The sequence below is a fragment of the Dendrobates tinctorius genome, unplaced genomic scaffold (genome assembly GCF_039654945.1).
Source record: "Dendrobates tinctorius isolate UK_male_01 unplaced genomic scaffold, ASM3965494v1 ptg000045l, whole genome shotgun sequence".
Taxonomy (NCBI): Eukaryota; Metazoa; Chordata; class Amphibia; order Anura; family Dendrobatidae; genus Dendrobates; species Dendrobates tinctorius.
The window spans coordinates 20300610-20323339 of record NW_027361713.1 but is presented as its reverse complement, the minus strand read 5'-3'; positions in this window follow the sequence as shown (position 1 = coordinate 20323339).

Here is a 22730-nt window from a genome sequence, read left to right as displayed (position 1 = left end):
AAATTCAAAACATTCATTATTCAATAGAGCCCAATAGCAAAAATCAGGTTTTGAATGAAGAATCACATTTCTTGGTAGAATCATGCAGGATTGAAATTTTTGATGGTTTTTTACTCCTCTCAACAGCCCAAACAAGTTTCTAAAAGGATGAGTTTGCAACTACTTTACTTTTGGAGAAAATTCAAAACATTCATTATTCAATAGGGCCCAAAATATCAAAAACAAGCGGTTTGAATGAACATACATTTCTTGGTAGAATCGTGCAGGACTGAAATTTTTGATATTTTTCTACTCCTCTCATGAGCCCAAACAAGTCTCTAAAAGGATGAGTTTGCAACTACTATACTTTTGGAGAAAATTCAAAACATTCATTATTCAATAGAGCCCAATAGCAAAAATCAGGTTTTGAATGAAGAATCACATTTCTTGGTAGAATCATGCAGGATTGAAATTTTTTTTGTTTTTTACTCCACTCAACAGCCCAAACAAGTTTCTAAAAGGATGAGCTTGCAACTACTTTACTTTTGGAGAAAATTCAAAACATTCATTATTCAATAGGGCCCAAACTATCAAAAACCAGGGGTTTGAATGAACACACATTTCTTGGTAGAATCATGCAGGACTGAAATTTTTGATGTTTTTCTACTCCTCTCATGAGCCCAAACAAGACTCTAAAAGGATGAGTTTGCAACTACTTTACTTTTGGAGAAAATTCAAAACATTCATTATTCAATAGAGCCGAATAGCAAAAATCAGGTTTTGAATGAAGAATCACATTTCTTTGTAGAATCATGCAGGATTGAAATTTTTGATGGTTTTTTACTCCTCTCAAAAGCTCAAACAAGTTTCTAAAAGGATGAGTTTGCAACTACTTTACTTTTGGAGAAAATTCAAAACATTCATTATTCAATAGGGCCCAAACTATCAAAAACCAGCGGTTTGAATGAACACTAGAGTTGAGCGATACCATCCGATACTTCAAAGTATCGTATCGGATGGTATCGGCCGATCTTTAAAAAAAGTATCGGTATCGCCGATTCCGATACCGGAAGTCCCATTCAAGTCTATGGGACTTCCGGTATCGGAATAAGAAAAACCCTTTCCTGCCCTTGTACAGCCTCTCTGGGGTCTGTACGGGCCTTTCGGGGGGCTGTGCCGGCCTGCCAGGGGGTCTGTGCAGGCTCCGGTGGTCTGTGCCGGCCTGCCGGTGGTCTGTGCAGGCTCCGGGGGGCTGTGCCGGCCTGCCGGGGGGCTGTGCCGGCCTGCCGGGGGGCTGTGCCGGCCTGCCAGGGGGTCTGTGCAGGCTCCGGTGGTCTGTGCCGGCCTGCCGGTGGTCTGTGCAGGCTCCGGGGGGCTGTGCCGGCCTGCCGGGGGGCTGTGCCGGCCTGCCGGGGGGCTGTGCCGGCCTGCCGGTGGTCTGTGCAGGCTCCGGGGGTCTGTGCAGGCATCGTCCGATGGGACTACAAGTCCCATCGGGCGATGCCTGCTACCATGACAGTGATTGACACATTAGCCAATGATGGGACAGTAGTAGTCCCATCATCCGGCTAATGTGTTAAATGTAAAAAAAAAAAAAAAAAATTACATGCTACATTCATACTACATACTACATACATGCTACATTCATACTACATACTACATACATGCTACATTCATACTACATGCAACATACATACTACATATATACTACATGCATGCTACATATATACTACATATATACTACATGCATGCTACATACATACTACATATATACTACATGCATGCTACATACATACTACATGCTACATGCATGCTACATACATACTACATACATGCTACATATATACTACATACATACTACATATATACTACATGCATGCTACATATATACTACATACATACTACATATATACTACATGCATGCTACATATATACTACATACATACTACATATATACTACATACATGCTACATACATACTACATATATACTACATGCATGCTACATATATACTACATGCTACATACATACCACATACATACTACATACATGCTACATATATACTACATGCATGCTACATACATACTACATACAATACATTCATACAATACATACATAGACATACAGTACATATATTTCCCACACAGCAATGGCATAAAGTGAGACTAGGGACTTTTTTTTTTTTAAGTGGCGGAGGAATACAGTGCGGAAGGATACCTACCTTCCGTCATTGGATTCCTGCAGCCCGTAGAGAACGGCAGCATCATCTGATGCTGCAGTTCTCTACCCAAGATCGTCGTGGGACACACTCGTGGACTGCTTCGGATCGTGGGTGAGTATTTTTGTGGTTTGTTATGTTAATATTTATTCCGTAGACGACAATGGCTTCGGGGAACAATGTGACAAGTATTGGTAAGTATGTTACTCTATGTTATATGTACTGTATGTCTATGTATGTATTGTATGAATGTATTGTATGTATGTAGTATATATGTGGTATGTATGTAGCATGTAGTATGTATGTAGTATGTATGTAGCATGCATGTAGCATGTAGTATGTATGTAGCATGCATGTAGTATATATGTAGTATGTATGTAGCATGCATGTAGTATATATGTAGCATGTATGTAGTATGTATGTGGTATGTATGTAGCATGTAGTATATATGTAGCATGCATGTAGTATATATGTAGTATGTATGTAGCATGTATGTAGTATATATGTAGTATGTATGTAGTATATATGTAGCATGCATGTAGTATATATGTAGCATGCATGTAGTATATATGTAGCATGCATGTAGTATATATGTAGTATGTATGTAGTATATATGTAGCATGTATGTAGTATGTATGTAGCATGCATGTAGCATGTAGTATGTATGTAGCATGCATGTAGTATATATGTAGTATGTATGTAGCATGCATGTAGTATATATGTAGCATGCATGTAGTATGTATGTGGTATGTATGTAGCATGTAGTATATATGTAGCATGCATGTAGTATGTATGTAGTATGTATGTAGTATGTATGTAGCATGCAGTATGTATGTAGTATGTATGTAGTATATATGTAGTATGTATGTAGCATGCATGTAGTATGTATGTAGCATGTATGTAGTATGTATGTAGCATGTAGTATGTATGTAGTATTTTTTTTTTTTTTTTTTTTTTTTTTTTAACATTTAACACATTAGCCGGATGATGGGACTACTACTGTCCCATCATTGGCTAATGTGTCAATCACTGTCATGGTAGCAGGCATCGCCCGATGGGACTTGTAGTCCCATCGGACGATGCTTGCACAGACCCCCGGACATCAGCACAGCCCCCCGGCAGGCCGGCACAGCCCCCCGGCAGGCCGGTACAGACCCCCACAGGGTGCACAGCCCCCCGGCAGGCCGGCACAGCCCCCCGGCAGGCCGGCAGAGACCCCGGGCAGTCCACACAGCCCCCCGGCAGGCCGGCACAGCCCCCCGGCAGGCCGGCAGAGACCCCCGGAAGGCCCGAAATGACGGCGCATCATGATGCGCACACACCGCGCATCATGATGACGTCAGGCCGTCAATCAACTGAACTTCCGATTCCGATGCCGAATTCCGATATTGAAAAAATATCGGAAGTCGGTATCGGAATTCCGATACAGCAAGTATCGGCCGATACCCGATACTTGCGGTATCGGAATGCTCAACACTAATGAACACTCAAATTTCTTGGTAGAATCGTGCAGGACTGAAATTTTTGATGTTTTTCTACTCCTCTCATGAGCCCAAAAAAGACTCTAAAAGGATGAGTTTGCAACTACTTTACTTTTGGAGAAAATTCAAAACATTCATTATTCAATAGAGCCCAATAGCAAATACCAGCGTTTTGAATGAAGAATCACATTTCTTGGTAGAATCATGCAGGATTGAAATTTTTGATGGTTTTTTACTCCTCTCAACAGCCCAAACAAGTTTATAAAAGGATGAGTTTGCAACTACTTTACTTTTGGAGAAAATTCAAAACATTCATTATTCAATAGGGCCCAAAATATCAAAAACCAGCGGTTTGCATGAACACTCACATTTCTTGGTAGAATCGTGCAGGACTGAAATTTTTTATGTTTTTCTACTCCTCTCATGAGCCCAAACAAGACTCTAAAAGGATGAGTTTGCAACTACTTTACTTTTGGAGAAAATTCAAAACATTTATTATTCAATAGAGCCCAATAGCAAAAACCAGCGTTTTGAATGAAGAATCACATTTCTTGGTAGAATCATGCAGGATTGAAATTTTTGATGGTTTTTTACTCCTCTCAACAGCCCAAACAAGTTTCTAAAAGGATGAGTTTGCAACTACTTTACTTTTGGAGAAAAGTCAAAACATTCATTATTCAATAGGGCCCAAACTATCAAAAACCAGCGGTTTAAATGAACACACATTTCTTGGTAGAATCATGCAGGACTGAAATTTTTGATGTTTTTCTACTCCTCTCATGAGCCCAAACAAGTCTTTAAAAGCATGAGTTTGCAACTACTTTACTTTTGGAGAAAATTCAAAACATTCATTATTCAATAGAGCCCAATAGCAAAAATCAGGTTTTGAATGAAGAATCACATTTCTTGGTAGAATCATGCAGGATTGAAATTTTTGATGGTTTTTTACTCCTCTCAACAGCCCAAACAAGTTTCTAAAAGGATGAGTTTGCAACTACTTTACTTTTGGAGAAAATTCAAAACATTCATTATTCAATAGGGCCCAAAATATCAAAAACCAGCGGTTTGAATGAACACACATTTCTTGGTAGAATCGTGCAGGACTGAAATTTTTGATGTTTTTCTACTCCTCTCATGAGCCCAAACAAGTCTCTAAAAGGATGAGTTTGCAACTACTTTACTGTTGGAGAAAATTCAAAACATTCATTATTCAATAGAGCCCAACAGCAAAAACCAGCGTTTTGAATGAAGAATCACATTTCTTGGTAGAATCATGCAGGATTGAAATTTTTGATGGTTTTTTACTCCTCTCAACAGCCCAAACAAGTTTCTAAAAGGATGAGTTTGCAACTACTTTACTTTTGGAGAAAATTCAAAACATTCATTATTCAATAGGGCCCAAACTATCAAAAACCAGCGGTTTCAATGAACACACATTTCTTGGTAGAATCATGCAGGACTGAAATTTTTGATGTTTTTCTACTCCTCTCATGAGCCCAAACAAGTCTCTAAAAGCATGAGTTTGCAACTACTTTACTTTTGGAGAAAATTCAAAACATTCATTATTCAATAGAGCCCAATAGCAAAAATCAGGTTTTGAATGAAGAATCACATTTCTTGGTAGAATCATGCAGGATTGAAATTTTTGATGGTTTTTTACTCCTCTCAACAGCCCAAACAAGTTTCTAAAAGGATGAGTTTGCAACTACTTTACTTTTGGAGAAAATTCAAAACATTCATTATTCAATAGGGCCCAAAATATCAAAAACCAGCGGTTTGAATGAACACTCACATTTCTTGGTAGAATCGTGCAGGACTGAAATTTTTAATGTTTTTCTACTCCTCTCATGAGCCCAAACAAGACTCTAAAAGGATGAGTTTGCAACTACTTTACTTTTGGAGAAAATTCAAAACATTCATTATTCAATAGGGCCCAAAATATCAAAAACCAGCGGTTTGAATGAACACACATTTCTTGGTAGAATCATGCAGGACTGAAATTTTTGATGTTTTTCTACTCCTCTCATGAGCCCAAACAAGTCTCTAAAAGGATGAGTTTGCAACTACTTTACTTTTGGAGAAAATTCAAAACATTCATTATTCAATAGGGCCCAAAATATCAAAAACCAGCGGTTTGAATGAACACACATTTCTTGGTAGAATCATGCAGGACTGAAATTTTTGATGTTTTTCTACTCCTCTCATGAGCCCAAACAAGTCTCTAAAAGCATGAGTTTGCAACTACTTTACTTTTGGAGAAAATTCAAAACTTTCATTATTCAATAGAGCCCAATAGCAAAAATCAGGTTTTGAATGAAGAATCACATTTCTTGGTAGAATCATGCAGGATTGAAATTTTTGATAGTTTTTTTACTCCTCTCAACAGCCCAAACAAGTTTCTAAAAGGATGAGTTTGCAACTACTTTACTTTTGGAGAAAATTCAAAACATTCATTATTCAATAGGGCCCAAAATATCAAAAACCAGCGGTTTGAAAAAACACACATTTCTTGATAGAATCATGCAGGACTGAAATTTTTGATGTTTTTCTACTCCTCTCATGAGCCCAAACAAGTCTCTAAAAGGATGAGTTTGCAACTACTTTACTTTTGGAGAAAATTCAAAACATTCATTATTCAATAGAGCCCAATAGCAAAAACCAGCGTTTTGAATGAAGAATCACATTTCTTGGTAGAATCATGCAGGATTGAAATTTTTGATGGTTTTTTACTCCTCTCAACAGCCCAAACAAGTTTCTAAAAGGATGAGTTTGCAACTACTTTACTTTTGGAGAAAATTCAAAACATTCATTATTCAATAGGGCCCAAACTATCAAAAACCAGCGGTTTGAATGAACACACATTTCTTGGTAGAATCATGCAGGACTGAAATTTTTGATGTTTTTCTACTCCTCTCATGAGCCCAAACAAGTCTCTAAAAGGATGAGTTTGCAACTACTTTACTTTTGGAGAAAATTCAAAACATTCATTATTCAATAGAGCCCAATAGCAAAAACCAGCGTTTTGAATGAAGAATCACATTTCTTGGTAGAATCATGCAGGATTGAAATTTTTGATGTTTTTTTACTCCTCTCAACAGCCCAAACAAGTTTCTAAAAGGATGAGTTTGCAACTACTTTACTTTTGGAGAAAATTCAAAACATTCATTATTCAATAGGGCCCAAAATATCAAAAACCAGCGGTTTGAATGAACACACATTTCTTGGTAGAATCGTGCAGGACTGAAATTTTTGATGTTTTTCTACTCCTCTCATGAGCCCAAACAAGTCTCTAAAAGGATGAGTTTGCAACTACTTTACTTTTGGAGAAAATTCAAAACATTCATTATTCAATAGAGCCCAATAGCAAAAACCAGCATTTTGAATATAGTATCACATTTCTTGGTAGAATCATGCAGGATTGAAATTTTTGATGGTTTTTTACTCCTCTCAACAGCCCAAACAAGTTTCTAAAAGGATGAGTTTGCAACTACTTTACTTTTGGAGAAAATTCAAAACATTCATTATTCAATATGGCCCAAAATATCAAAAACCAGCGGTTTGAATGAACACACATTTCTTGGTAGAATCGTGCAGGACTGAAATTTTTGATGTTTTTCTACTCCTCTCATGAGCCCAAACAAGTCTCTAAAAGGATGAGTTTGCAACTACTTTACTTTTGGAGAAAAATCAAAACATTCATTATTCAATAGAGCCCAATAGCAAAAACCAGCGTTTTGAATGAAGAATCACATTTCTTGGTAGAATCATGCAGGATTGAAATTTTTGATGGTTTTTTACTCCTCTCAACAGCCCAAACAAGTTTCTAAAAGGATGAGTTTGCAACTACTTTACTTTTGGAGAAAATTCAAAACATTCATTATTCAATAGGGCCCAAACTATCAAAAACCAGCGGTTTCAATGAACACACATTTCTTGGTAGAATCATGCAGGACTGAAATTTTTGATGTTTTTCTACTCCTCTCATGAGCCCAAACAAGTCTCTAAAAGCATGAGTTTGCAACTACTTTACTTTTGGAGAAAATTCAAAACATTCATTATTCAATAGAGCCCAATAGCAAAAATCAGGTTTTGAATGAAGAATCACATTTCTTGGTAGAATCATGCAGGATTGAAATTTTTGATGGTTTTTTACTCCTCTCAACAGCCCAAACAAGTTTCTAAAAGGATGAGTTTGCAACTACTTTACTTTTGGAGAAAATTCAAAACATTCATTATTCAATAGGGCCCAAAATATCAAAAACAAGCGGTTTGAATGAACACACATTTCTTGGTAGAATCGTGCAGGACTGAAATTTTTGATATTTTTCTACTCCTCTCATGAGCCCAAACAAGTCTCTAAAAGGATGAGTTTGCAACTACTATACTTTTGGAGAAAATTCAAAACATTCATTATTCAATAGAGCCCAATAGCAAAAGTCAGGTTTTGAATGAAGAATCACATTTCTTGGTAGAATCATGCAGGATTGAAATTTTTTTTGTTTTTTACTCCACTCAACAGCCCAAACAAGTTTCTAAAAGGATGAGCTTGCAACTACTTTACTTTTGGAGAAAATTCAAAACATTCATTATTCAATAGGGCCCAAACTATCAAAAACCAGCGGTTTGAATGAACACACATTTCTTGGTAGAATCGTGCAGGACTGAAATTTTTGATGTTTTTCTACTCCTCTCATGAGCCCAAACAAGACTCTAAAAGGATGAGTTTGCAACTACTTTACTTTTGGAGAAAATTCAAAACATTCATTATTCAATAGAGCCGAATAGCAAAAATCAGGTTTTGAATGAAGAATCACATTTCTTGGTAGAATCATGCAGGATTGAAATTTTTGATGGTTTTTTACTCCTCTCAAAAGCTCAAACAAGTTTCTAAAAGGATGAGTTTGCAACTACTTTACTTTTGGAGAAAATTCAAAACATTCATTATTCAATAGGGCCCAAACTATCAAAAACCAGCGGTTTGAATGAACACTCAAATTTCTTGGTAGAATCGTGCAGGACTGAAATTTTTGATGTTTTTCTACTCCTCTCATGAGCCCAAACAAGACTCTAAAAGGATGAGTTTGCAACTACTTTACTTTTGGAGAAAATTCAAAACATTCATTATTCAATGGAGCCCAATAGCAAATACCAGCGTTTTGAATGAAGAATCACATTTCTTGGTAGAATCATGCAGGATTGAAATTTTTGATGGTTTTTTACTCCTCTCAACAGCCCAAACAAGTTTCTAAAAGGATGAGTTTGCAACTACTTTACTTTTGGAGAAAATTCAAAACATTCATTATTCAATAGGGCCCAAAATATCAAAAACCAGCGGTTTGAATGAACACTCACATTTCTTGGTAGAATCGTGCAGGACTGAAATTTTTTATGTTTTTCTACTCCTCTCATGAGCCCAAACAAGACTCTAAAAGGATGAGTTTGCAACTACTTTACTTTTGGAGAAAATTCAAAACATTTATTATTCAATAGAGCCCAATAGCAAAAACCAGCGTTTTGAATGAAGAATCACATTTCTTGGTAGAATCATGCAGGATTGAAATTTTTGATGGTTTTTTACTCCTCTCAACAGCCCAAACAAGTTTCTAAAAGGATGAGTTTGCAACTACTTTACTTTTGGAGAAAAGTCAAAACATTTATTATTCAATAGGGCCCAAACTATCAAAAACCAGCGGTTTAAATGAACACACATTTCTTGGTAGAATCATGCAGGACTGAAATTTTTGATGTTTTTCTACTCCTCTCATGAGCCCAAACAAGTCTCTAAAAGCATGAGTTTGCAACTACTTTACTTTTGGAGAAAATTCAAAACATTCATTATTCAATAGAGCCCAATAGCAAAAATCAGGTTTTGAATGAAGAATCACATTTCTTGGTAGAATCATGCAGGATTGAAATTTTTGATGGTTTTTTACTCCTCTCAACAGCCCAAACAAGTTTCTAAAAGGATGAGTTTGCAACTACTTTACTTTTGGAGAAAATTCAAAACATTCATTATTCAATAGGGCCCAAAATATCAAAAACCAGCGGTTTGAATGAACACACATTTCTTGGTAGAATCGTGCAGGACTGAAATTTTTGATGTTTTTCTACTCCTCTCATGAGCCCAAACAAGTCTCTAAAAGGATGAGTTTGCAACTGCTTTACTGTTGGAGAAAATTCAAAACATTCATTATTCAATAGAGCCCAACAGCAAAAACCAGCGTTTTGAATGAAGAATCACATTTCTTGGTAGAATCATGCAGGATTGAAATTTTTGATGGTTTTTTACTCCTCTCAACAGCCCAAACAAGTTTCTAAAAGGATGAGTTTGCAACTACTTTACTTTTGGAGAAAAGTCAAAACATTCATTATTCAATAGGGCCCAAACTATCAAAAACCAGCGGTTTAAATGAACACACATTTCTTGGTAGAATCATGCAGGACTGAAATTTTTGATGTTTTTCTACTCCTCTCATGAGCCCAAACAAGTCTCTAAAAGCATGAGTTTGCAACTACTTTACTTTTGGAGAAAATTCAAAACATTCATTATTCAATAGAGCCCAATAGCAAAAATCAGGTTTTGAATGAAGAATCACATTTCTTGGTAGAATCATGCAGGATTGAAATTTTTGATGGTTTTTTACTCCTCTCAACAGCCCAAACAAGTTTCTAAAAGGATGAGTTTGCAACTACTTTACTTTTGGAGAAAATTCAAAACATTCATTATTCAATAGGGCCCAAAATATCAAAAACCAGCGGTTTGAATGAACACATATTTCTTGGTAGAATCGTGCAGGACTGAAATTTTTGATGTTTTTCTACTCCTCTCATGAGCCCAAACAAGTCTCTAAAAGGATGAGTTTGCAACTGCTTTACTGTTGGAGAAAATTCAAAACATTCATTATTCAATAGAGCCCAACAGCAAAAACCAGCGTTTTGAATGAAGAATCACATTTCTTGGTAGAATCATGCAGGATTGAAATTTTTGATGGTTTTTTACTCCTCTCAACAGCCCAAACAAGTTTCTAAAAGGATGAGTTTGCAACTACTTTACTTTTGGAGAAAATTCAAAACATTCATTATTCAATAGGGCCCAAACTATCAAAAACCAGCGGTTTCAATGAACACACATTTCTTGGTAGAATCATGCAGGACTGAAATTTTTGATGTTTTTCTACTCCTCTCATGAGCCCAAACAAGTCTCTAAAAGCATGAGTTTGCAACTACTTTACTTTTGGAGAAAATTCAAAACATTCATTATTCAATAGAGCCCAATAGCAAAAATCAGGTTTTGAATGAAGAATCACATTTCTTGGTAGAATCATGCAGGATTGAAATTTTTGATGGTTTTTTACTCCTCTCAACAGCCCAAACAAGTTTCTAAAAGGATGAGTTTGCAACTACTTTACTTTTGGAGAAAATTCAAAACATTCATTATTCAATAGGGCCCAAAATATCAAAAACCAGCGGTTTGAATGAACACTCACATTTCTTGGTAGAATCGTGCAGGACTGAAATTTTTAATGTTTTTCTACTCCTCTCATGAGCCCAAACAAGACTCTAAAAGGATGAGTTTGCAACTACTTTACTTTTGGAGAAAATTCAAAACATTCATTATTCAATAGGGCCCAAAATATCAAAAACCAGCGGTTTGAATGAACACACATTTCTTGGTAGAATCATGCAGGACTGAAATTTTTGATGTTTTTCTTCTCCTCTCATGAGCCCAAACAAGTCTCTAAAAGGATGAGTTTGCAACTACTTTACTTTTGGAGAAAATTCAAAACATTCATTATTCAATAGGGCCCAAAATATCAAAAACCAGCGGTTTGAATGAACACACATTTCTTGGTAGAATCATGCAGGACTGAAATTTTTGATGTTTTTCTACTCCTCTCATGAGCCCAAACAAGTCTCTAAAAGCATGAGTTTGCAACTACTTTACTTTTGGAGAAAATTCAAAACATTCATTATTCAATAGAGCCCAATAGCAAAAATCAGGTTTTGAATGAAGAATCACATTTCTTGGTAGAATCATGCAGGATTGAAATTTTTGATGGTTTTTTACTCCTCTCAACAGCCCAAACAAGTTTCTAAAAGGATGAGTTTGCAACTACTTTACTTTTGGAGAAAATTCAAAACATTCATTATTCAATAGGGCCCAAAATATAAAAAACCAGCGGTTTGAAAAAACACACATTTCTTGGTAGAATCATGCAGGACTGAAATTTTTGATGTTTTTCTACTCCTCTCATGAGCCCAAACAAGTCTCTAAAAGGATGAGTTTGCAACTACTTTACTTTTGGAGAAAATTCAAAACATTCATTATTCAATAGAGCCCAATAGCAAAAACCAGCGTTTTGAATGAAGAATCACATTTCTTGGTAGAATCATGCAGGATTGAAATTTTTGATGGTTTTTTACTCCTCTCAACAGCCCAAACAAGTTTCTAAAAGGATGAGTTTGCAACTACTTTACTTTTGGAGAAAAGTCAAAACATTCATTATTCAATAGGGCCCAAACTATCAAAAACCAGCGGTTTAAATGAACACACATTTCTTGGTAGAATCATGCGGGACTGAAATTTTTGATGTTTTTCTACTCCTCTCATGAGCCCAAACAAGTCTCTAAAAGCATGAGTTTGCAACTACTTTACTTTTGGAGAAAATTCAAAACATTCATTATTCAATAGAGCCCAATAGCAAAAATCAGGTTTTGAATGAAGAATCACATTTCTTGGTAGAATCATGCAGGATTGAAATTTTTGATGGTTTTTTACTCCTCTCAACAGCCCAAACAAGTTTCTAAAAGGATGAGTTTGCAACTACTTTACTTTTGGAGAAAATTCAAAACATTCATTATTCAATAGGGCCCAAAATATCAAAAACCAGCGGTTTGAATGAACACACATTTCTTGGTAGAATCGTGCAGGACTGAAATTTTTGATGTTTTTCTACTCCTCTCATGAGCCCAAACAAGTCTCTAAAAGGATGAGTTTGCAACTGCTTTACTGTTGGAGAAAATTCAAAACATTCATTATTCAATAGAGCCCAACAGCAAAAACCAGCGTTTTGAATGAAGAATCACATTTCTTGGTAGAATCATGCAGGATTGAAATTTTTGATGGTTTTTTACTCCTCTCAACAGCCCAAACAAGTTTCTAAAAGGATGAGTTTGCAACTACTTTACTTTTGGAGAAAATTCAAAACATTCATTATTCAATAGGGCCCAAACTATCAAAAACCAGCGGTTTCAATGAACACACATTTCTTGGTAGAATCATGCAGGACTGAAATTTTTGATGTTTTTCTACTCCTCTCATGAGCCCAAACAAGTCTCTAAAAACATGAGTTTGCAACTACTTTACTTTTGGAGAAAATTCAAAACATTCATTATTCAATAGAGCCCAATAGCAAAAATCAGGTTTTGAATGAAGAATCACATTTCTTGGTAGAATCATGCAGGATTGAAATTTTTGATGGTTTTTTACTCCTCTCAACAGCCCAAACAAGTTTCTAAAAGGATGAGTTTGCAACTACTTTACTTTTGGAGAAAATTCAAAACATTCATTATTCAATAGGGCCCAAAATATCAAAAACCAGCGGTTTGAATGAACACTCACATTTCTTGGTAGAATCGTGCAGGACTGAAATTTTTAATGTTTTTCTACTCCTCTCATGAGCCCAAACAAGACTCTAAAAGGATGAGTTTGCAACTACTTTACTTTTGGAGAAAATTCAAAACATTCATTATTCAATAGGGCCCAAAATATCAAAAACCAGCGGTTTGAATGAACACACATTTCTTGGTAGAATCATGCAGGACTGAAATTTTTGATGTTTTTCTAATCCTCTCATGAGCCCAAACAAGTCTCTAAAAGGATGAGTTTGCAACTACTTTACTTTTGGAGAAAATTCAAAACATTCATTATTCAATAGGGCCCAAAATATCAAAAACCAGCGGTTTGAATGAACACACATTTCTTGGTAGAATCATGCAGGACTGAAATTTTTGATGTTTTTCTACTCCTCTCATGAGTCCAAACAAGTCTCTAAAAGCATGAGTTTGCAACTACTTTACTTTTGGAGAAAATTCAAAACATTCATTATTCAATAGAGCCCAATAGCAAAAATCAGGTTTTGAATGAAGAATCACATTTCTTGGCAGAATCATGCAGGATTGAAATTTTTGATGGTTTTTTACTCCTCTCAACAGCCCAAACAAGTTTCTAAAAGGATGAGTTTGCAACTACTTTACTTTTGGAGAAAATTCAAAACATTCATTATTCAATAGGGCCCAAAATATCAAAAACCAGCGGTTTGAAAAAACACACATTTCTTGGTAGAATCATGCAGGACTGAAATTTTTGATGTTTTTCTACTCCTCTCATGAGCCCAAACAAGTCTCTAAAAGGATGAGTTTGCAACTACTTTACTTTTGGAGAAAATTCAAAACATTCATTATTCAATAGAGCCCAATAGCAAAAACCAGCGTTTTGAATGAAGAATCACATTTCTTGGTAGAATCATGCAGGATTGAAATTTTTGATGGTTTTTTACTCCTCTCAACAGCCCAAACAAGTTTCTAAAAGGATGAGTTTGCAACTACTTTACTTTTGGAGAAAATTCAAAACATTCATTATTCAATAGGGCCCAAACTATCAAAAACCAGCGGTTTGAATGAACACACATTTCTTGGTAGAATCATGCAGGACTGAAATTTTTGATGTTTTTCTACTCCTCTCATGAGCCCAAACAAGTCTCTAAAAGGATGAGTTTGCAACTACTTTACTTTTGGAGAAAATTCAAAACATTCATTATTCAATAGAGCCCAATAGCAAAAACCAGCGTTTTGAATGAAGAATCACATTTCTTGGTAGAATCATGCAGGATTGAAATTTTTGATGGTTTTTTACTCCTCTCAACAGCCCAAACAAGTCTTTAAAAGGATGAGTTTGCAACTACTTTACTTTTGGAGAAAATTCAAAACATTCATTATTCAATAGGGCCCAAAATATCAAAAACCAGCGGTTTGAATGAACACACATTTCTTGGTAGAATCGTGCAGGACTGAAATTTTTAATGTTTTTCTACTCCTCTCGTGAGCCCAAACAAGTCTCTAAAAGGATGAGTTTGCAACTACTTTACTTTTGGAGAAAATTCAAAACATTCATTATTCAATAGAGCCCAACAGCAAAAACCAGCGTTTTGAATGAAGAATCACATTTCTTGGTAGAATCATGCAGGATTGAAATTTTTGATGGTTTTTTACTCCTCTCAACAGCCCAAACAAGTTTCTAAAAGGATGTTTGCAACTACTTTACTTTTGGAGAAAATTCAAAACATTCATTATTCAATAGGGCCCAAACTATCAAAAACCAGCGGTTTCAATGAACACACATTTCTTGGTAGAATCATGCAGGACTGAAATTTTTGTTGTTTTTTTACTCCTCTCAACAGCCCAAACAAGTTTCTAAAAGGATGAGTTTGCAACTACTTTACTTTTGGAGAAAATTCAAAACATTCATTATTCAGTAGGGCCCAAAATATCAAAAACCAGCGGTTTGAATGAACACTCACATTTCTTGGTAGAATTGTGCAGGACTGAAATTTTTGATGTTTTTCTACTCCTCTCATGAGCCCAAACAAGACTCTAAAAGGATGAGTTTGCAACTACTTTACTTTTGGAGAAAATTCAAAACATTTATTATTCAATAGAGCCCAATAGCAAAAACCAGCGTTTTGAATGAAGAATCACATTTCTTGGTAGAATCATGCAGGATTGAAATTTTTGATGGTTTTTTACTCCTCTCAACAGCCCAAACAAGTTTCTAAAAGGATGAGTTTGCAACTACTTTACTTTTGGAGAAAAGTCAAAACATTCATTATTCAATAGGGCCCAAACTATCAAAAACCAGCGGTTTGAATGAACACACATTTCTTGGTAGAATCATGCAGGACTGAAATTTTTGATATTTTTCTACTCCTCTCATGAGCCCAAACAAGTCTCTAAAAGGATGAGTTTGCAACTACTTTACTTTTGGAGAAAATTCAAAACATTCATTATTCAATAGAGCCCAATAGCAAAAACCAGCGTTTTGAATGAAGAATCACATTTCTTGGTAGAATCATGCAGGATTGAAATTTTTGATGGTTTTTTACTACTCTCAACAGCCCAAACAAGTTTCTATAAGGATGAGTTTGCAACTACTTTACTTTTGGAGAAAATTCAAAACATTCATTATTCAATAGGGCCCAAAATATCAAAAACCAGCGGTTTGAATGAACACACATTTCTTGGTAGAATCGTGCAGGACTGAAATTTTTGATGTTTTTCTACTCCTCTCATGAGCCCAAACAAGTCTCTAAAAGGATGAGTTTGCAACTAATTTACTTTTGGAGAAAATTCAAAACATTCATTATTCAATAGAGCCCAATAGCAAAAATCAGGTTTTGAATGAAGAATCACATTTCTTGGTAGAATCATGCAGGATTGAAATTTTTGATGGTTTTTTACTCCTCTCAACAGCCCAAATAAGTTTCTAAAAGGATGAGTTTGCAACTACTTTACTTTTGGAGAAAATTCAAAACATTCATTATTCAATAGGGCCCAAAATATCAAAAACAAGCGGTTTGAATGAACACACATTTCTTGGTAGAATCGTGCAGGACTGAAATTTTTGATGTTTTTCTACTCCTCTCATGAGCCCAAACAAGTCTCTAAAAGCATGAGTTTGCAACTACTTTACTTTTGGAGAAAATTCAAAACATTCATTATTCAATAGAGCCCAATAGCAAAAATCAGGTTTTGAATGAAGAATCACATTTCTTGGTAGAATCATGCAGGATTGAAATTTTTGATGGTTTTTTACTCCTCTCAACAGCCCAAACAAGTTTCTAAAAGGATGAGTTTGCAACTACTTTACTTTTGGAGAAAATTCAAAACATTCATTATTCAGTAGGGCCCAAAATATCAAAAACCAGCGGTTTGAATGAACACTCACATTTCTTGGTAGAATCGTGCAGGACTGAAATTTTTGATGTTTTTCTACTCCTCTCATGAGCCCAAACAAGACTCTAAAAGGATGAGTTTGCAACTACTTTACTTTTGGAGAAAATTCAAAACATTTATTATTCAATAGAGCCCAATAGCAAAAACCAGCGTTTTGAATGAAGAATCACATTTCTTGGTAGAATCATGCAGGATTGAAATTTTTGATGGTTTTTTTACTCCTCTCAACAGCCCAAACAAGTTTCTAAAAGGATGAGTTTGCAACTACTTTACTTTTGGAGAAAATTCAAAACATTCATTATTCAGTAGGGCCCAAAATATCAAAAACCAGCGGTTTGAATGAACACTCACATTTCTTGGTAGAATTGTGCAGGACTGAAATTTTTGATGTTTTTCTACTCCACTCATGAGCCCAAACAAGACTCTAAAAGGATGAGTTTGCAACTACTTTACTTTTGGAGAAAATTCAAAACATTTATTATTCAATAGAGCCCAATAGCAAAAACCAGCGTTTTGAATGAAGAATCACATTTCTTGGTAGAATCATGCAGGATTGAAATTTTTGATGGTTTTTTACTCCTCTCAACAGCCCAAACAAGTTTCTAAAAGGATGAGTTTGCAACTACTTTACTTTTGGAGAAAAGTCAAAACATTCATTATTCAATAGGGCCCAAACTATCAAAAACCAGCGGTTTGAATGAACACACATTTCTTGGTAGAATCATGCAGGACTGAAATTTTTGATATTTTTCTACTCCTCTCATGAGCCCAAACAAGTCTCTAAAAGGATGAGTTTGCAACTACTTTACTTTTGGAGAAAATTCAAAACATTCATTATTCAATAGAGCCCAATAGCAAAAACCAGCGTTTTGAATGAAGAATCACATTTCTTGGTAGAATCATGCAGGATTGAAATTTTTGATGGTTTTTTACTACTCTCAACAGCCCAAACAAGTTTCTATAAGGATGAGTTTGCAACTACTTTACTTTTGGAGAAAATTCAAAACATTCATTATTCAATAGGGCCCAAAATATCAAAAACCAGCGGTTTGAATGAACACACATTTCTTGGTAGAATCGTGCAGGACTGAAATTTTTGATGTTTTTCTACTCCTCTCATGAGCCCAAACAAGTCTCTAAAAGGATGAGTTTGCAACTAATTTACTTTTGGAGAAAATTCAAAACATTCATTATTCAATAGAGCCCAATAGCAAAAATCAGGTTTTGAATGAAGAATCACATTTCTTGGTAGAATCATGCAGGATTGAAATTTTTGATGGTTTTTTACTCCTCTCAACAGCCCAAATAAGTTTCTAAAAGGATGAGTTTGCAACTACTTTACTTTTGGAGAAAATTCAAAACATTCATTATTCAATAGGGCCCAAAATATCAAAAACCAGCGTTTTGAATGAAGAATCACATTTCTTGGTAGAATCATGCAGGATTGAAATTTTTGATGGTTTTTTACTCCTCTCAACAGCCCAAACAAGTCTTTAAAAGGATGAGTTTGCAACTACTTTACTTTTGGAGAAAATTCAAAACATTCATTATTCAATAGGGCCCAAAATATCAAAAACCAGCGGTTTGAATGAACACACATTTCTTGGTAGAATCGTGCAGGACTGAAATTTTTAATGTTTTTCTACTCCTCTCGTGAGCCCAAACAAGTCTCTAAAAGGATGAGTTTGCAACTACTTTACTTTTGGAGAAAATTCAAAACATTCATTATTCAATAGAGCCCAACAGCAAAAACCAGCGTTTTGAATGAAGAATCACATTTCTTGGTAGAATCATGCAGGATTGAAATTTTTGATGGTTTTTTACTCCTCTCAACAGCCCAAACAAGTTTCTAAAAGGATGTTTGCAACTACTTTACTTTTGGAGAAAATTCAAAACATTCATTATTCAATAGGGCCCAAACTATCAAAAACCAGCGGTTTCAATGAACACACATTTCTTGGTAGAATCATGCAGGACTGAAATTTTTGTTGTTTTTTTACTCCTCTCAACAGCCCAAACAAGTTTCTAAAAGGATGAGTTTGCAACTACTTTACTTTTGGAGAAAATTCAAAACATTCATTATTCAGTAGGGCCCAAAATATCAAAAACCAGCGGTTTGAATGAACACTCACATTTCTTGGTAGAATTGTGCAGGACTGAAATTTTTGATGTTTTTCTACTCCTCTCATGAGCCCAAACAAGACTCTAAAAGGATGAGTTTGCAACTACTTTACTTTTGGAGAAAATTCAAAACATTTATTATTCAATAGAGCCCAATAGCAAAAACCAGCGTTTTGAATGAAGAATCACATTTCTTGGTAGAATCATGCAGGATTGAAATTTTTGATGGTTTTTTACTCCTCTCAACAGCCCAAACAAGTTTCTAAAAGGATGAGTTTGCAACTACTTTACTTTTGGAGAAAAGTCAAAACATTCATTATTCAATAGGGCCCAAACTATCAAAAACCAGCGGTTTGAATGAACACACATTTCTTGGTAGAATCATGCAGGACTGAAATTTTTGATATTTTTCTACTCCTCTCATGAGCCCAAACAAGTCTCTAAAAGGATGAGTTTGCAACTACTTTACTTTTGGAGAAAATTCAAAACATTCATTATTCAATAGAGCCCAATAGCAAAAACCAGCGTTTTGAATGAAGAATCACATTTCTTGGTAGAATCATGCAGGATTGAAATTTTTGATGGTTTTTTACTACTCTCAACAGCCCAAACAAGTTTCTATAAGGATGAGTTTGCAACTACTTTACTTTTGGAGAAAATTCAAAACATTCATTATTCAATAGGGCCCAAAATATCAAAAACCAGCGGTTTGAATGAACACACATTTCTTGGTAGAATCGTGCAGGACTGAAATTTTTGATGTTTTTCTACTCCTCTCATGAGCCCAAACAAGTCTCTAAAAGGATGAGTTTGCAACTAATTTACTTTTGGAGAAAATTCAAAACATTCATTATTCAATAGAGCCCAATAGCAAAAATCAGGTTTTGAATGAAGAATCACATTTCTTGGTAGAATCATGCAGGATTGAAATTTTTGATGGTTTTTTACTCCTCTCAACAGCCCAAATAAGTTTCTAAAAGGATGAGTTTGCAACTACTTTACTTTTGGAGAAAATTCAAAACATTCATTATTCAATAGGGCCCAAAATATCAAAAACAAGCGGTTTGAATGAACACACATTTCTTGGTAGAATCGTGCAGGACTGAAATTTTTGATGTTTTTCTACTCCTCTCATGAGCCCAAACAAGTCTCTAAAAGCATGAGTTTGCAACTACTTTACTTTTGGAGAAAATTCAAAACATTCATTATTCAATAGAGCCCAATAGCAAAAATCAGGTTTTGAATGAAGAATCACATTTCTTGGTAGAATCATGCAGGATTGAAATTTTTGATGGTTTTTTACTCCTCTCAACAGCCCAAACAAGTTTCTAAAAGGATGAGTTTGCAACTACTTTACTTTTGGAGAAAATTCAAAACATTCATTATTCAGTAGGGCCCAAAATATCAAAAACCAGCGGTTTGAATGAACACTCACATTTCTTGGTAGAATCGTGCAGGACTGAAATTTTTGATGTTTTTCTACTCCTCTCATGAGCCCAAACAAGACTCTAAAAGGATGAGTTTGCAACTACTTTACTTTTGGAGAAAATTCAAAACATTTATTATTCAATAGAGCCCAATAGCAAAAACCAGCGTTTTGAATGAAGAATCACATTTCTTGGTAGAATCATGCAGGATTGAAATTTTTGATGGTTTTTTTACTCCTCTCAACAGCCCAAACAAGTTTCTAAAAGGATGAGTTTGCAACTACTTTACTTTTGGAGAAAAGTCAAAACATTCATTATTCAATAGGGCCCAAAATATCAAAAACCAGCGGTTTGAATGAACACTCACATTTCTTGGTAGAATCGTGCAGGACTGAAATTTTTGATGTTTTTCTACTCCTCTCATGAGCCCAAACAAGACTCTAAAAGGATGAGTTTGCAACTACTTTACTTTTGGAGAAAATTCAAAACATTTATTATTCAATAGAGCCCAATAGCAAAAACCAGCGTTTTGAATGAAGAATCACATTTCTTGGTAGAATCATGCAGGATTGAAATTTTTGATGGTTTTTTACTCCTCTCAACAGCCCAAACAAGTTTCTAAAAGGATGAGTTTGCAACTACTTTACTTTTGGAGAAAAGTCAAAACATTCATTATTCAATAGGGCCCAAACTATCAAAAACCAGCGGTTTAAATGAACACACATTTCTTGGTAGAATCATGCAGGACTGAAATTTTTGATGTTTTTCTACTCCTCTCATGAGCCCAAACAAGTCTCTAAAAGCATGAGTTTGCAACTACTTTACTTTTGGAGAATATTCAAAACATTCATTATTCAATAGAGCCCAATAGCAAAAATCAGGTTTTGAATGAAGAATCACATTTCTTGGTAGAATCATGCAGGATTGAAATTTTTGATGGTTTTTTACTCCTCTCAACAGCCCAAACAAGTTTCTAAAAGGATGAGTTTGCAACTACTTTACTTTTGGAGAAAATTCAAAACATTCATTATTCAATAGGGCCCAAAATATCAAAAACCAGCGGTTTGAATGAACACACATTTCTTGGTAGAATCGTGCAGGACTGAAATTTTTGATGTTTTTCTACTCCTCTCATGAGCCCAAACAAGTCTCTAAAAGGATGAGTTTGCAACTACTTTACTTTTGGAGAAAAATCAAAACATTCATTATTCAATAGAGCCCAATAGCAAAAACCAGCGTTTTGAATGAAGAATCACATTTCTTGGTAGAATCATGCAGGATTGAAATTTTTGATGGTTTTTTACTCCTCTCAACAGCCCAAACAAGTTTCTAAAAGGATGAGTTTGCAACTACTTTACTTTTGGAGAAAATTCAAAACATTCATTATTCAATAGGGCCCAAACTATCAAAAACCAGCGGTTTCAATGAACACACATTTCTTGGTAGAATCATGCAGGACTGAAATTTTTGATGTTTTTCTACTCCTCTCATGAGCCCAAACAAGTCTCTAAAAGCATGAGTTTGCAACTACTTTACTTTTGGAGAAAATTCAAAACATTCATTATTCAATAGAGCCCAATAGCAAAAATCAGGTTTTGAATGAAGAATCACATTTCTTGGTAGAATCATGCAGGATTGAAATTTTTGATGGTTTTTTACTCCTCTCAACAGCCCAAACAAGTTTCTAAAAGGATGAGTTTGCAACTACTTTACTTTTGGAGAAAATTCAAAACATTCATTATTCAATAGGGCCCAAAATATCAAAAACAAGCGGTTTGAATGAACACACATTTCTTGGTAGAATCGTGCAGGACTGAAATTTTTGATATTTTTCTACTCCTCTCATGAGCCCAAACAAGTCTCTAAAAGGATGAGTTTGCAACTACTATACTTTTGGAGAAAATTCAAAACATTCATTATTCAATAGAGCCCAATAGCAAAAATCAGGTTTTGAATGAAGAATCACATTTCTTGGTAGAATCATGCAGGATTGAAATTTTTTTTGGTTTTTTACTCCACTCAACAGCCCAAACAAGTTTCTAAAAGGATGAGCTTGCAACTACTTTACTTTTGGAGAAAATTCAAAACATTCATTATTCCATAGGGCCCAAACTATCAAAAACCAGGGGTTTGAATGAACACACATTTCTTGGTAGAATCGTGCAGGACTGAAATTTTTGATGTTTTTCTACTCCTCTCATGAGCCCAAACAAGACTCTAAAAGGATGAGTTTGCAACTACTTTACTTTTGGAGAAAATTCAAAACATTCATTATTCAATAGAGCCGAATAGCAAAAATCAGGTTTTGAATGAAGAATCACATTTCTTGGTAGAATCATGCAGGATTGAAATTTTTGATGGTTTTTTACTCCTCTCAAAAGCTCAAACAAGTTTCTAAAAGGATGAGTTTGCAACTACTTTACTTTTGGAGAAAATTCAAAACATTCATTATTCAATAGGGCCCAAACTATCAAAAACCAGCGGTTTGAATGAA